Source organism: Canis lupus, chromosome 26, assembly GCF_048164855.1.
Source record: "Canis lupus baileyi chromosome 26, mCanLup2.hap1, whole genome shotgun sequence".
Lineage (NCBI taxonomy): Eukaryota > Metazoa > Chordata > Mammalia > Carnivora > Canidae > Canis > Canis lupus.
This window is the reverse complement of record NC_132863.1, coordinates 2,875,239-2,889,098: the sequence shown is the minus strand read 5'-3', so window position 1 is coordinate 2,889,098 and position 13,860 is coordinate 2,875,239. Positions and strand designations below refer to the sequence as shown.

At 42.6% G+C, this 13,860-nt stretch overlaps 1 pseudogene; it reads right to left on the bottom strand.

Moving 5' to 3' along the window:
• Positions 1-1,791: 1,791 nt before the first annotated feature.
• On the bottom strand, positions 1,792-1,896 carry LOC140618901 (U4 spliceosomal RNA; annotated as a pseudogene).
• Between the last annotated feature and the right edge of the window lie 11,964 nt (positions 1,897-13,860).

Below are 13,860 nucleotides of genomic sequence, written 5' to 3'. Positions count from 1 at the left end.
GGAGAAAAAGTGTCTAGCTTATGTAGATATACTGAGGCTGAAGGCCTTTGCAGAGAAAGCTTTGAGCATAGGATAGTTTAATTGAAGAAATGTAATACAAGCACCATTTAGACCAAGTAGAATCTAGAGCTATTCTAAATTTAAATCCTTAGTCCTACATGTAAGAGGGTAGAATCTAACCATTATCATCCCACTTTCTTTTTGTTTTAAAGGTGGTCAAACATTATATGTTCTCATTCATTTGGGGAATATAAATAATAGTGAAAGGGAATATAAGGGAAGGGAGAAGAAATGTGTGGGAAATATCAGAAAGGGAGACAGAACATAAAGACTCCTAACTCTGGGAAACGAACTAGGGGTGGTGGAAGGGGAGGAGGGCGGGGGGGTGGGGATGAATGGGTGGCGGGCACTGAGGGGGGCACTTGACGGGATGAGCACTGGGTGTTATTCTGTATGTTGGCAAATTGAACACCAATAAAAAATAAATTTATTATTAAAAAAATAAAAAAATAAAGGTGGTCAAGTAAGTAGGCATAGGAAAAAAAGAAAATATCCACAAGAAGAGCAAAGAAAAGCAAATCTTAAAGGAAGCAGAGTTGATGATAATGGCCAAATTTTAGTAGCCAGGATGAAGGTGGAGATAGCAAGTCAGATGGCAGCTGCAACGAAAGCTTCTGGAAGCTTCTTGGAGCCTTAGGATAGCAGCAAGAGAAAACTCCTTAACAAGTCTCTATTCTGTGTCTATGTCTGCTCTAAGAAATGTAACCACATTGCACGTGTTCACACAGCATGCATTGTAGGTTTATAGTTCAGAGGTGCAAAATGGGTTTCACTGGGCTAAAATCCAGATGTAAGCAGGACTTCATTCCTTTCTAAAGGCTCCAGAGAAGAATCCTTTCCCTTGGCATTTCTGGCCTCTAGAGGCTTCTCACATTTCTTGGCCCATAGCACTCTCCCCATCTTTAAAATCAGCAACACTGGGTTGAGATCTTCTTAGGATGAACTCTGACCTCTCCTTCCTTTCTTTTCTGCATTTAAGGACTCTTGTATTTATGCTGGTTTCAACTAGATGACCCATGATAATCTTCATATTTTTAGCAATCTTAATTCCATTTGCTACCTGAGTTTGAGTTCTTCTTTGCCATGTAACATAACATTTTCACAGGATTTGGAAATTAGTGTGTGGACATCTCTGGGGGGCAGGGGTGGTCATTATTCTGCCTTCCACAGAGCACTTTAAAAATCAACCGTTGAGTTAACAGTATCTCTGTAACTCCTGAGCTAACAGAGGGATCTAGCTTGATCTAGTATGATGAAGAAGAGAATGTGTCTCAAAAGGCTGCCTAACTAAAACAAAGTGGAAAAGTAGCAGGGGGAACTGAGGTTTTCCTGAGCCCTATTGCCATAGGTTCATGCCAAGTGGCTCACTGGCATTTTGTTTTTCCTATATGATCAAGTAGGTATCAGGTAAGTATTTTCCCAGAGTGGCTGTAAAGATAAAAAGGGCTGAAATTCAGGATACTAGACAGTGGATCCCAAGTGGTCAGTGTGTCCCTGACAATTAATTACAGAAAGCTGAGCCACTATCTGAGGTAGAGGTAGGATGGGCTTGGCCAATTTAGCCAATTTAGGCTACGGACTAAAACCCACCCAAACTATGTCTGTGTAGTTGTTTCTGAGGGGGAGTGGGGAATGGTAAGGAGGTAAGGAGGAAGCAGAAACCAAGTAATGTCAGAGCCAACAAGGACAACTCCCATCTCCTCAGTTGTTATCTGGGGTTTGTACCTCCAGAAAACAGACTTTGGAACAAATACTTGAATGTGAGAAGTTTTCAATTAGCAATAATCGCGCCTCGGATAAACCTCATTGGCTACGATACTGCCACTGCGCAAAGCTTGAATGTGAGAAGTTATTGGAGGTGATCCCAGCAAGTACTCTTAGGTAGGGGGAGGTGTGAAATGGAAGGGGGGCAGCCAATTTAGTGTACATGGGTAAGCAGGTCAGTGTATGGGGACCTGCAACTATCCAGTGGGGACATCTAGAAGACTGGGTGGAACATGCCTCCGAGTTATCTCACCCAAGGGTAGGGAAGCCGAGGCATTTATTCACCACCTTCCACTTCTCATTGATGGAAGTATCCTCCAAGGGCATTACACTTCATTAGTTTCGGTCTGCTCTATATACAGGCTGAGCATGCCTCATTGGCCAGAAGAAGCAAGACCTTGTAGCATAGAGCAATACGCATGAATGCTAAATAGTGAGGAAATAAGAGAAGGCCACCAATAGTATCTGCTCCAAAGATAGAAGGCAGAAAGAAGGGGCACTATGGGATCTCTTCAGGCCAGAGAGGTTTATAGGTGGGTTATAGACAGAGAGATTTCTAGATAAGAGGCTTGGGTTTGTCTCTAGGGACCTTTTAAAAGTTCTGGCCCAGGATGGTGACCAACATGCAGATATGAATATCTAGATGCTCTTTATATTTGTCTTCCATTTGCAGATACTATATAAAGATGGAGACTGAATGGGGTGCCTGGGTGGCTCAGTCAGTTAAGCATCTGCCTTCAGCTCAGATCATGATCCCAGGGTCCAGAGATGGAGCCCTGCGTTGGGTTCCCTGCTTAGCAGGGAGCCAGCTTCTCCCTCTCCCTTCCCTTCTGCTCTTGCTCTCTCTCTCTCTCAAATAAATAAATTAATAAATAAAATCTTAAATTAAAAAAAAAAACATAGGGACTGAACAAAGGCACACTGTCCTGTTTCTCCTGGGAGAATATGTATGGGACCTTCCCCTTCAAACAGAGTCTGAGAGTTTCTATGCTAATGAATCCTCATTGCTGGGCAGCCCCGGTGGCTTAGTGGCTTAGCACCATCTTCAGCCCAGGGTGTGATCCTGGAGTCCCGGGATCGAGTCCCACGTCAGGCTCCCTGCATGGAGCCTACTTCTCCCTCTGCTGTGTCTGTGCCCCCCCCACCCCATGAATAAATAAATAAAATTTTTAAAAAAGAAAAAAATACTGAATCCAAAAAAAAATTGCTGAACACTGGAAAGAGAAATGGAGACAGATATTCCAGGGATGGGATGTAAGCTGCCATTAGAATAAGCAATGCAGGAGAGAGGAAAACAATATTAACCTTTTGCAGAGAAGCTCATTGTCTAAAATCAAGGACTTGCAAGAGCACATTAAGGAGGTGCTGTTTAAGAGCACAATATCAGAATCCTACAGCATTCAATAATATTTGAGCCTCTATTTTTGTGGTGCAGAAGGAATCCAGCCAATACAGACTTCCTAATATGTACTAATACATTTGATAAATTTCAGCTTGACTTTAGAAGACCTTGGACTGTTGCTAAGGAATCGGAAGCTTGCACTGGTTGCTAAGGAGTCAGGAGTCAATATTAAGTAGAGAACTTGGGGACTGCCCTTGACTGATGAGAACTAAGACACAAATTACCTTCATTTCCCTTTTGGGTTTTAGCAATTTATAAAGAGGCCTGGAGGCAAAAGAAAAGATTAATAAGGATGTGAAATACATTTTATTTATTTAGATGAGATAGGAGTTTTGGAGAAGAATATTTTCAGGATGGTAATCTACACAACCATTTAAAGCAGGTTTTCTTATGAAAGCTTTCAATGAGGAGGAGAAAGCCTACCAGCAGTTGCTTCCTAGGACGTCAGGGAGTCTGTGATAAGGCTTCTGCTGTTATGAGCAGATGAGCAGAGTTGTAGCTGACTGTCCAGTGTAGGTTTGTCTGGGCACTTTACGCCTCTGATGAGGCCTTCATTACCTATGTGGAAGCAAGCTCTATGAGTCTAGAAAGACATAAGTGGGATCAAAGCAAATATTAGCCAGGACTGTTCTGATCCTGAGGCTGTCATATTCAAAACTTAGAAGTTCTGGGCATCAGTAACTACTCTCAAGAGCATATGTTTGAGGTGCCCCTTGAGTCACAGACTGGCCACAGTAATTGTTCCCTAGTGCTGAGCACAATGCAGGTGGGTGACTGGTGAGTGGCTGCACGGGCTCATCTGCACTCAGTAGTCATTGAAGATTGGATTCCAACAACAAAATGTGGGTCATCCTGCCCTTGGGCAGACCTATATGCAAACTACTGGGACTACACCCCACGATCAGGTCTAGGCAACCTGGGACTCAAGTGGATGTGCTTCAGAGCATTAGAAGGATCTAAACTGTCTGCTTTCTCTAAGGTGGTGTCCCAAGGAGATCTCTATTAGGACTGGGAGGGTCTTCTACTTTCTCTTGAGTTTGGGGAAGTAATAAAAAGGAAGGGCCAGGGGTTCTTGGTTGAAGTGTCCAGGATTATCTCCAAACATATCAGAATCCAACTGCACTCTTAGAGCCAACTAGAACTCATTAAATATGTCTTGTGCCATGTTTCCCCAAGCCCTGGTACACAAGCAATAGAATCCACTGTGTCACTCCCAGAGGAGTGTTCTCCATGGATGTCTGTGGTCTGCTAGTGGTGAGGAGTCAATTGCGGTTTCAATGATGGACTTAAGCTGTCTGTGATAAAATGAAAAATGCTGGAAGAATATTTTAAAACACACTTTTAAATGCATAGCAGCTCTTGTAAGAAAATAAGGGGAATACCCTGATGGCAGAAATGAGGTGAGATCAGAAGTCTCAGGAGATTAGATTACCTATTAGATTAGGTGCTAAAGCCATTATCTGACTTGGGAAATCTATTTTTCATAGGAAGCCCAGACCTGTTTGAACAGCTGCAAGCACTGGGGACAGAGAACAAAGTTGAGAAAGTTGACATTCCAGATATTGAAGGATTATAAAGTCATAGTAATTTGAGAAAGGTTTCAGCATAGGGAGAAATCAACTAGTGGAAGAGCAAAGACTCAGACCCACACGTGTAATCAATAAGCAGTCTGGGACAATTGCATTTTCATGTGGAGAACAAGCATGCACACTACCTCATACCATGCACCTCAGGGAAGTAAAGACTTAAATACAAAAGCAAAATATTACACTTGAAGGAGTACATACACAAGTGTATCTTTGGGACTTCAAGGTCAGAAAGGATTTCCTTAATAAAAGTAAAAAACATGAACCAAAGGAAATATTGCAAAGCATTCAAGTTAGTTAAAACCAAGAGCTGCTCTTCACCAAAAGACCTCAAAGAAAGTGAAAAAAGGTGTCATACAGATAAATGGCAATGGAGTAGGGGAAGGGGAGAGAAAGAGAGAGAGAGAGGGAGAGAGAGAGAGGAAAAAGGCTCAGATATAAAATCAAAAGAGAAGACAGCCCCAGGGGGGAGAGTTGGCAGAGATATGGATTGGCATTTCATAGGTGAAGAAACACAAATGGCCAGGAAACATTAAAAATGCTGATCATTAGTTACCATGGAAATACACAAATAAATTGCATTATATACATGCTATCTGGCAAAGTTAAGACACTTGATCACACCCACTGTCTGACAGGGCTGTGGAACTGCGTGGAATGGTACAACAGTACATGTATTGCTGTTTAGACTGTAAATTATGACAATTTGGCATTATCTGGTGAAGTAAAGCTGCACATACTCTGCCATTGAACAATTTCAGATGGGATCATCTATGCTGGTGAAACCGGTCCACATGCAGCAGGAAACATGCTAAAGAATCCTCACAATAGCATTCTTCTGATAGCAAAAGCCCTGGGAGCAACCCAAACCTCCACAGACAGGAGGGTGGCAGCTTCCCCTGGGGCTGTGCAGGGGTCGGGTCCAGGTAGACGTCTAGGGGCTAATGATCTGTTTCTTAAACTGGGTGCTGGGCATATGGTTTATTTCTGGGCTTGATGACACATAAGTACATATTGTAGTTGTATCTATCAAATCTTTCATGGCTTAAAAAAAAACCCATCATTTAGAAAGATCTAATCCAGGCTCATTACTGGGGTGGGTGGGAAGTGGGAGGATCAAGAGTTAAGTGTTAAACCCCAGTATGAGAATTATCTTGTACTTGTAATGGAAGCCTGGCTCAAGGACCATTTTCCCACTGGGGTAACTCTTCTAGGAACCTAAAGGGGTGTTGACTATTCATTTTACACCTTGTCTACAAGCCCACTTCACCTGGGGTCAGAAGGCACACACCCAGGCCCAGGTACTTCTTGGTTCTGTGATTCTTGTCAGGTCACCTGTGGGATGTCAAGGCTTGTGGGAAATACTTTCGCTCACTAAAATCTGGATATACAGATTTGTTCTGTCTCACCCTTGAAGACCCACCACTAAAGGTATTTTCTCTGACTGTGTCCCTCATTAGAAGGTTGGGGACTTCCCCTGAGCAGATGATACAGTGAAGTTAGCCTCCAATCCCTACAGGGCTGACACTTCTGCAGAGTGCTTTAGGCACATGCCCAGATCCAGTGGGGGAGGTGAGCAGCCCACCCAGTCCCAGCCTCCTTTGCTTGGTGCTCGGGGAGCTGGAGGATGATACCCACTTGTGCTTGCTGCTTTCTCTGCTTGTCTCAAATAATCCTCAGGAGAAAAATTTACACAGAGGGTCTTTGTCATCTTCATGATGACACCAGAGATTGCAGAGAGGTTTTTTTTTTTTATGGAAACAAAAGTAATTACCAGAAAGAAAAAAAAGGGGGGGTTGGGAAGGGGTCCTTCAACCCTCAACACACATACATGCATGCACACACATGAACATGTGCGCACATATACACATGTGTACATACACACGAGCACCCACACAGAGCCTACGGAGCTAGACATATGTCATTCATCCTAAAAAGAAAACACAAAAGATCCTTGATTCTTAAGTTAAAAATCTCACCCTGGGTGGAGGAGGAGGGGACAAAACAAAATCACTAAGCCTGGGTGCCTCAGTGTCTTCATGTGCACTCCATCTGAGTCCTCTGAGGGTTCATGAGGGTTTTTAAGGTCTGGCTACTCACTTTTCCCACCTCACCTCTCCTTGCCCTGCACCCACCATCTGTGTTTCTGTCATGCTTTCCATTTCTTCATGTTTTGCCTTGCCTCGGAATCTCTCACAAATAGATCCCTCAAAGAGTAATCCAGAACATTCTCTTCCCTTATCAGCTCTCATTCCCACAACCCAACACTGTGTAGCTTTAGTTTCCCTTTACCTCTTCTTTTGTCTTCAGCCCACCTCTCACTCAGAATGAAATGCTTATTTGGCCTAAGCCAGTGAACCCCCAAGTGCCCCGACCATGTTACTTAATGTGAACACACATCTGCTACAACATGCTGTGTCTTTAGAGCTTCAAGTGGTCACTGGTGTCAGTACCCCACATGACTGCCAGGGAGGGATCTTGGAATCCAAAGCTGACAAGTGGAAGAACTGGCACAGGTGCAATCTGTTGCTTTTGCTGGACAAGAAATGAAAACACTATTTCCCAGTTGCTTTCCATGCAGGCCACCTTGCCAGAACTCCCTAGGACTTAGGATGAGTGTTCTTTACAAGTGGCTTCAACAAGGCAAATTAGGAAGGATACTTCATGGCACACAGTAGCAATGACCAAGCCATTCCCATTTCAGGGACACACTCTGAGATGCCCATCACATCCTCCAGGCTTGGCCTGCCATGATGGGCACATGATGGACCGTGCGACAAAACAGCTATCTGGCCCTCTGCAAAAGCTGATGCTGAGTGTGGACTACACTTACCACTAAGTATAAGGGATATATCTCTAGGAGTTTGTGGTTTCTAGCTGCAGAGATGACCACTACTTTTCTCCTTCCCCCATGAAACAAAACAAAGTAAAAATGGCAAAAACAGCAAAGAACTGACTTTTCTGAGTTCCTGTCTTTAAAACACCTACGTGGTTTGTAGGATGGATAGACCAGGGACTTCAGAAACTTCAGGAATCACAGTCCTGGCAGTTGGAGCACCCTTTTATGCTAAATCCAAAGCTGCTGTTTTGTTTATCTGCTTGTTACCAGCTTGTTCATGTTTTGTCTTCCAAAGTGGCACAGAGCCCATGGATACCCTTTTTTCAAGACAGTCCTTTCAATAACTGAATGTCTCATAATTCCCCTGATTATTTTCCTTTCAAAAAATATTTTCTGCTTCTTTGGTCATTCTTTATGGGAATTGATTCTTAGGTTATTCACCAGTTTATTTGCAATCTCTCAAAAGGTGCAACACCCAACTCTCCAGCATGTGCCTCAGGTGTGACCAAAGAGGAGGCATTCCCTTAAAATGCCATGTTTGACAAGCTGCCAACCTGACCTATTCTCTAGCATCATTAATTCTCCAGCACTTCCAGCCTGTTGTGCTTGGGCAGAGCAGGCTCTGGTATGCCAGAGGAAGTAGTCAGGCAAAGAAACACAGATGCTGGTGGTGGGAAGGCAGATGTGCTGGTCTGGATTTCCTCATCAGGGAGAGAGTGGAAAACAGACTGAGCTCATGAGTTACTGAGGGGATAAAGGAGATGGTACTTGTGATAGGTCAGCTCTTCAGCTACAGGGAGCAAGCAGGTGATGAATGTCCTGCTAGTTGTCTGCTTACCTGCTAAATAGCAAGGGCCAGAAGTCCACATCTTTATCAAAACAAATGATTATACCTGCCTGATTCTTGATACACTTTCCTTCTTCCTCCCTTATTTCAAAGAAATCTCAAAATTCCTTGCCAAAGGCACACTTAATCCCTTTTGCAGCATTGCAAAAGATGGTAAGATATCAGTCTTAAAGATTTTGTCCTGTCACTGTCTAATTGCCTTAAGAATCTAATCTATCATAATGCAAAAGCTTTTTTAAAGACAGTTTTCTATTCCCATCCTAACTTTTAATACAATGCTAAGATCACTACATCGCTACGATGTAAGACGGCTAACATTGCCCACCAAGCCCCATTGAGAAGTGAGAAGGATAGGTTGTCTTATATAAATTGAACAAGAAGAACTAAAAACATATATGAGGGAAAAGAAGAAAGCCTAGGATTCCACACAAAACTGAATTTCGTCACTCTAATGTAATATTTCAATTTTTGAAAAAGGCAAGGTCGATGGAAAAGACATGGATCAAGACTTTATTAGGATAATTTGAAATTGCCTTAAGTAAAGCAGCACAAAATCCTCCTTTATTTCTTTTATTTTTGATGTTGGGCTTATTTTATCTTTCAGCTGTCTTCCTTCCAACAGCCTATTTCTTTTTTCCTTCCAGCTGTGTCAGAAGCAGTGGCTGGAAGAACTCTTTGCCATAAGCTATAAACATTATTGATTTATCAGCCACTGCAAAAATCAAATATTTTTTTCTGTTCGTAATTGGAAATGTTTATATTTAGCTAAAAGGATTTTCATGGAAATGAAAAAGACATTCAATCCAAGGAAAGATTACAGAATTGGTTTTATTCTCCATGCTTCTCACTGGCTATATTTACCTCGTTCTTTTTTTAATGATGGGGGGTACAGAGTTCTGGTTAACTGGCTTTCCTGATTAATTACACACTATAAATGAAACTATATTAAACATCCTCTGTGATGAAAACTCATCTGAAGAAAATTTGATTCCTCCTTGATGATCTAGAAATGCTTCTAATTAAGACTAACCATTATGCTAATGGTGTTTTGAATGTTTGGTTATCTGAATTATGACTGAGAGTCTGGATGAGTTGTTTCTGATTGATAGATCATTGAAAGACCATAGGTAACATATTGTTCTGATTTTGGTCTCCTGAAAGACTATGCATTATTTATAAGTTGTCTTTAATTATATATACATTTTATGATTCTTCCACAATATTGTTCCTTTTAATTTTCCACAGTCATTATCAATGAAGGGCCTGATGCATATTTGCCATAAGCATTGTATTATTGTGATTTACTCTAGAAAGAAAAAAAGGGTAGTAGAAGCAAAGGAAATCTTTTTAGTTATCCATACCATGGAAGTTAAATCCCTCCCTGTGTCTGTCACAGTGACTGATTGTATCTTTGATCCTGACATTATTTTTTTTCTTGTTTATGGTAATTACCAAGTTTATTGGTTCCCAACCTAACTGTGGAATTTGTTTATTTTTTTATTTATTTTTATTTTTTTATTGGAGTTCAATTTGCCAACATATAGCATATCACCCGGTGCTCATCCCATCAAGTACCCCCTCCAGGCCTGTCACCCAGTCACCCCATCCCCCCACCCACCTCTCCTTCCACTACCCCTGTTCATTTCCCAGAGTTAGGGGTCTTTCATGTTCTGTCATCCTCACTGATATTTCCCAGTTGTTTTCTCTCCTTTACCCTTTATTCCCTTCCACTGTTTTTTATAGTCCCCAAATGAATGAGACCATATAATGTTTGTCCTTCTCTGATTGACTCATTTCACTCCGCATAATACCCTCCAGTTCCATCCACCTTGAAGCAAATGGTGGGTATTTGTCGTTTCTAATGGCTGAGTAATATTCCATTGTGTACATAAACCACATCTTCTTTATCCATTCATCTTTCGATGGACACCGAGGCTCCTTCCACAGTTTGGCTATTGTGGACATTGCTGCTAGAAACATCGGGGTGCAGGTGTCCCGGTATTTCATTGCATCTGTATCTTTGGGGTAAATCCCCAGCAAGGCAATTGCTGGGTCGTAGGGCAGGTCTATTTTTAACTCTTTGAGGAACCTCCACACAGTTTTCCAGAGTGGCTGCACCAGTTCACATTCCCACCAACAGTGTAAGAGGGGTTCCCTTTTCTCCGCATCCTCTCCAACACTTGTGGTTTCCTGCCTTGTTAATTTTCCCCATTCTCACTGGTGTGAGGTGGGATCTCATTGTGGTTTTGATTTGTATTTCCCTGATGGCAAGTGATGCAGAGCATTTTCTCATGTGCTTGTTGGCCATGTGTATGGATCATGACATTATTGTTAAACATGGGATCCCTGACCCATCCAAATCAGTGAGGTAGGCCTTCCAGATTTCTCAGTCCTTGATTAGACCCTATCTTTATCTTCTCTTCTTCTCCTTAGCCTAAGTTCCAAAGAAAAGCTGTCTTTGTATGTGGTTTCCATCAGCTCATAAGGTGGCTCCACCCTAGGGCTCTGTGGTTCAGGAACATCACCCTACTGTCCATTCATTTCTATCTGAAAGGATCTTTATGGGAATTAAAAGTGGTGATACTTTTATTGGGACTTAGAATATTGGTATTATTTTTAATCTACTGTAAAGAGTTTTATATTGGCTTTCCCAGAAGGACACCCTAAGACAAGGATATGAGAACGAAAGACCTATTTGGGAAGTAATCCCAGGTGGGTGAGTGAGGAAGTGAGGCAAGACAGAGGAGAGTCAGTACAAATGAGGTGATGAGCAGGTTACATCTGTGGGTACCTGGGCTCAGTCCTGATGAAGATCTCTGACAAAGTAGGTAGGACATGCTTCAGAGTTGTTATTTATATCTGATATTTGAGGAATCTGGATTTTTATTTTACAAGTTATATCTGCCATTGGTTGAGGGCTCTTCCCTAGGGTACTAACTCCCCAACACTTCTGACCTGACTCATGCTTATAGTCTGTGGTCTGTGCACATCTGTGGGCTGAGCACACCCAAGAGCAAGCCCTCAGGCAGAGTCCCAGGTGCCTGCAGCAGAAAGTAGTAAGCATGCATGGAAAGATGTGTGCCTAGGTGAGTACTGGAACCATGTAGAAGGCTCATTAACACACACTGCAAGGCCTCTTCTCCAGAAGCTCTGATCTAGTAAATCTGGGGAGGAGCCAAAAGTTTGCTCTTCTAATATTCTAACATTAGGTGATCCTCATGATCCTCATCCAGGGACCAATTTTTGAGAACCACTGGCCTAGAAGACAAAGGTAGAACTTCAAAGGTATCTGCTACAGAGTGTGCTAGTAAACTCTTCAGAGCAACTAGTCTGTGTTGTGGGCAGTGGATGAAACTCAGGGAAGGAGAGAGATGATGGCATAAGAGGGAAGTGAACTGATGCAACACGTCTTTTCTCTCTGTCATAAGAGATACAATGTCTTGGCCCAGTGATCAGCTCTACAACTCCACTCCTGAATGTCACCTGCATTTATGATGGAGAAAACGGTCCAGTTTTTGAAAATCATAGGGGACATGGTGAGTCTTAATCTTTTCGTATAGACATGTGCACTAGACACAATGGTCCTGAGTGTGACACCCTCCTATGGATGTGCCCAAGTTTTGATAACAATCTCTCAGATGTTGAGAACTAATAAAACACTGTTATTGTTTGTAATTACCACTTTACTCATGGTCAAAGTGCAAGAATACCTCAAGAAGTGCCTGAGTAAGAATGGAAATTGGTCAGTGTTTATTCTTAGTTCTGGCCCTTCTATCCCTTCCCAGCCACTCAATCAAGTCTAAAGGAAGGTCCAGAGTAGGATGTCAGGCAATATGCATGGCTTCTCTGTGCAACCACTAGCATGACTTCCTGGAGCAAGAGGGTAAGTGGCCCTGGTGCCAGGCCCATAGCACTGAATTCAAAGAAATCTTTGGCTCACACTATGTGAGGTTGGGTTGTCTACTGAGACTTGGATGTTGCATTGTTGTGGTCATGTGTGTCTCATCCAGTTCTCCCATTGCCAGGGAGCACCCAGCCTAGGTACAGTGGCCACCATCTTCGATTCAGGCAAGATAGCTTCCTGGACTGTATTAGCCTCATGTCTATGAGGCAAGGCCTGAGGAGGCAGCTGAGTTTCAGAAATCTCCCTCATCTACAACTGTGTGTCTTTTGGTGAGGGCTTTTGTGGGAGTGGGGGAGGACAAGGAGGTTAAACTTCCATCTGTCACTAGAGAATATTTCTGCTAGGCATCATGACAGTCCAGCTCTTCTCCATGTGAGTGATATAAAGTACTGCCTCCCATCTCTACATCCTTTGAACCCATTCTTGGCACTTATGTACATGGTTACTGGGCAGGGAGTAATGTTGTTATAGTGATATCTAAAAATAGCTCTAATTTTCATCAAGGAAATAATTTCCAAGCTTTGGCACTTTTTGTATTAGTTGTAATTGTTTTTGACACATTTCCCATCTGATTGCAATGTGCAGGTGTGTAATGGGACCCATGCCCTGCTGGCTTAAAGCAGTTCCAGGAGCATTTTTTTTTTTTTTTAATGAGAATGGTTCAGCACTCTGCTTAGTAATATGAATTTCCAATTGCTATTAGAAACTCAAGATCATGGCATGTTAAAGATACACAGAGGCTTAAAGAGCATGTATCCCAGTGTCTTTATGAAAACAGTGAGAAGGCAGAGGTACTAAGCCACACCAGGCTAATAAATAGAAACTACAGTGGAAACCAAATTCCAAGCTCCACTGTTTCCCATATGAGTCCAGCCAGCCAGCCTCAAACTCTCAGACTCGTCTGACTTTTATTCCCTTTCCTCCCCTAAATGCAGTTGTTCATGTCCTGCCATTATGTCTTTTCTTATTTCTGTCTCCTACAATCCTTCAGTTCCACTGCTATCACTTTTAGCCCTTCACTCATTTCTGTATTTCTACTTCAGTTGTCACCCAACTTGTCTCCCTGGTGCTCATCTTTATCTGCTTCAACCCACCTTCCATTCCGCTTCCAGACTAGACTTCCCCCATACATTGCTATGCTTTCTTCTTTTTAAAGTAAGGCCATTCCAAAGTTACATAGGTAGACAGTTAAAAGGCATTTCTAATAAATGCCCATTAAGTGCTATAACAGCAGACCCTTTTGGTGTCCTGCCCATGTCACCTCCATTCCCACCCATGCTGATGGTTTCCTACTGTGACCCCCGGTGACTTAGCCTGAGGCTATCTCTGGTTGAGAAGGATGCTTCTCTTGATGCAGAGCAAGCAGGAAACACCAGGGGATTGAGGCTTCAGGGAGCGCTTCTCAACCAGTGATGTGTGGGACATAGTGGAACATATCTCAACTTCCTAATTCTTCCA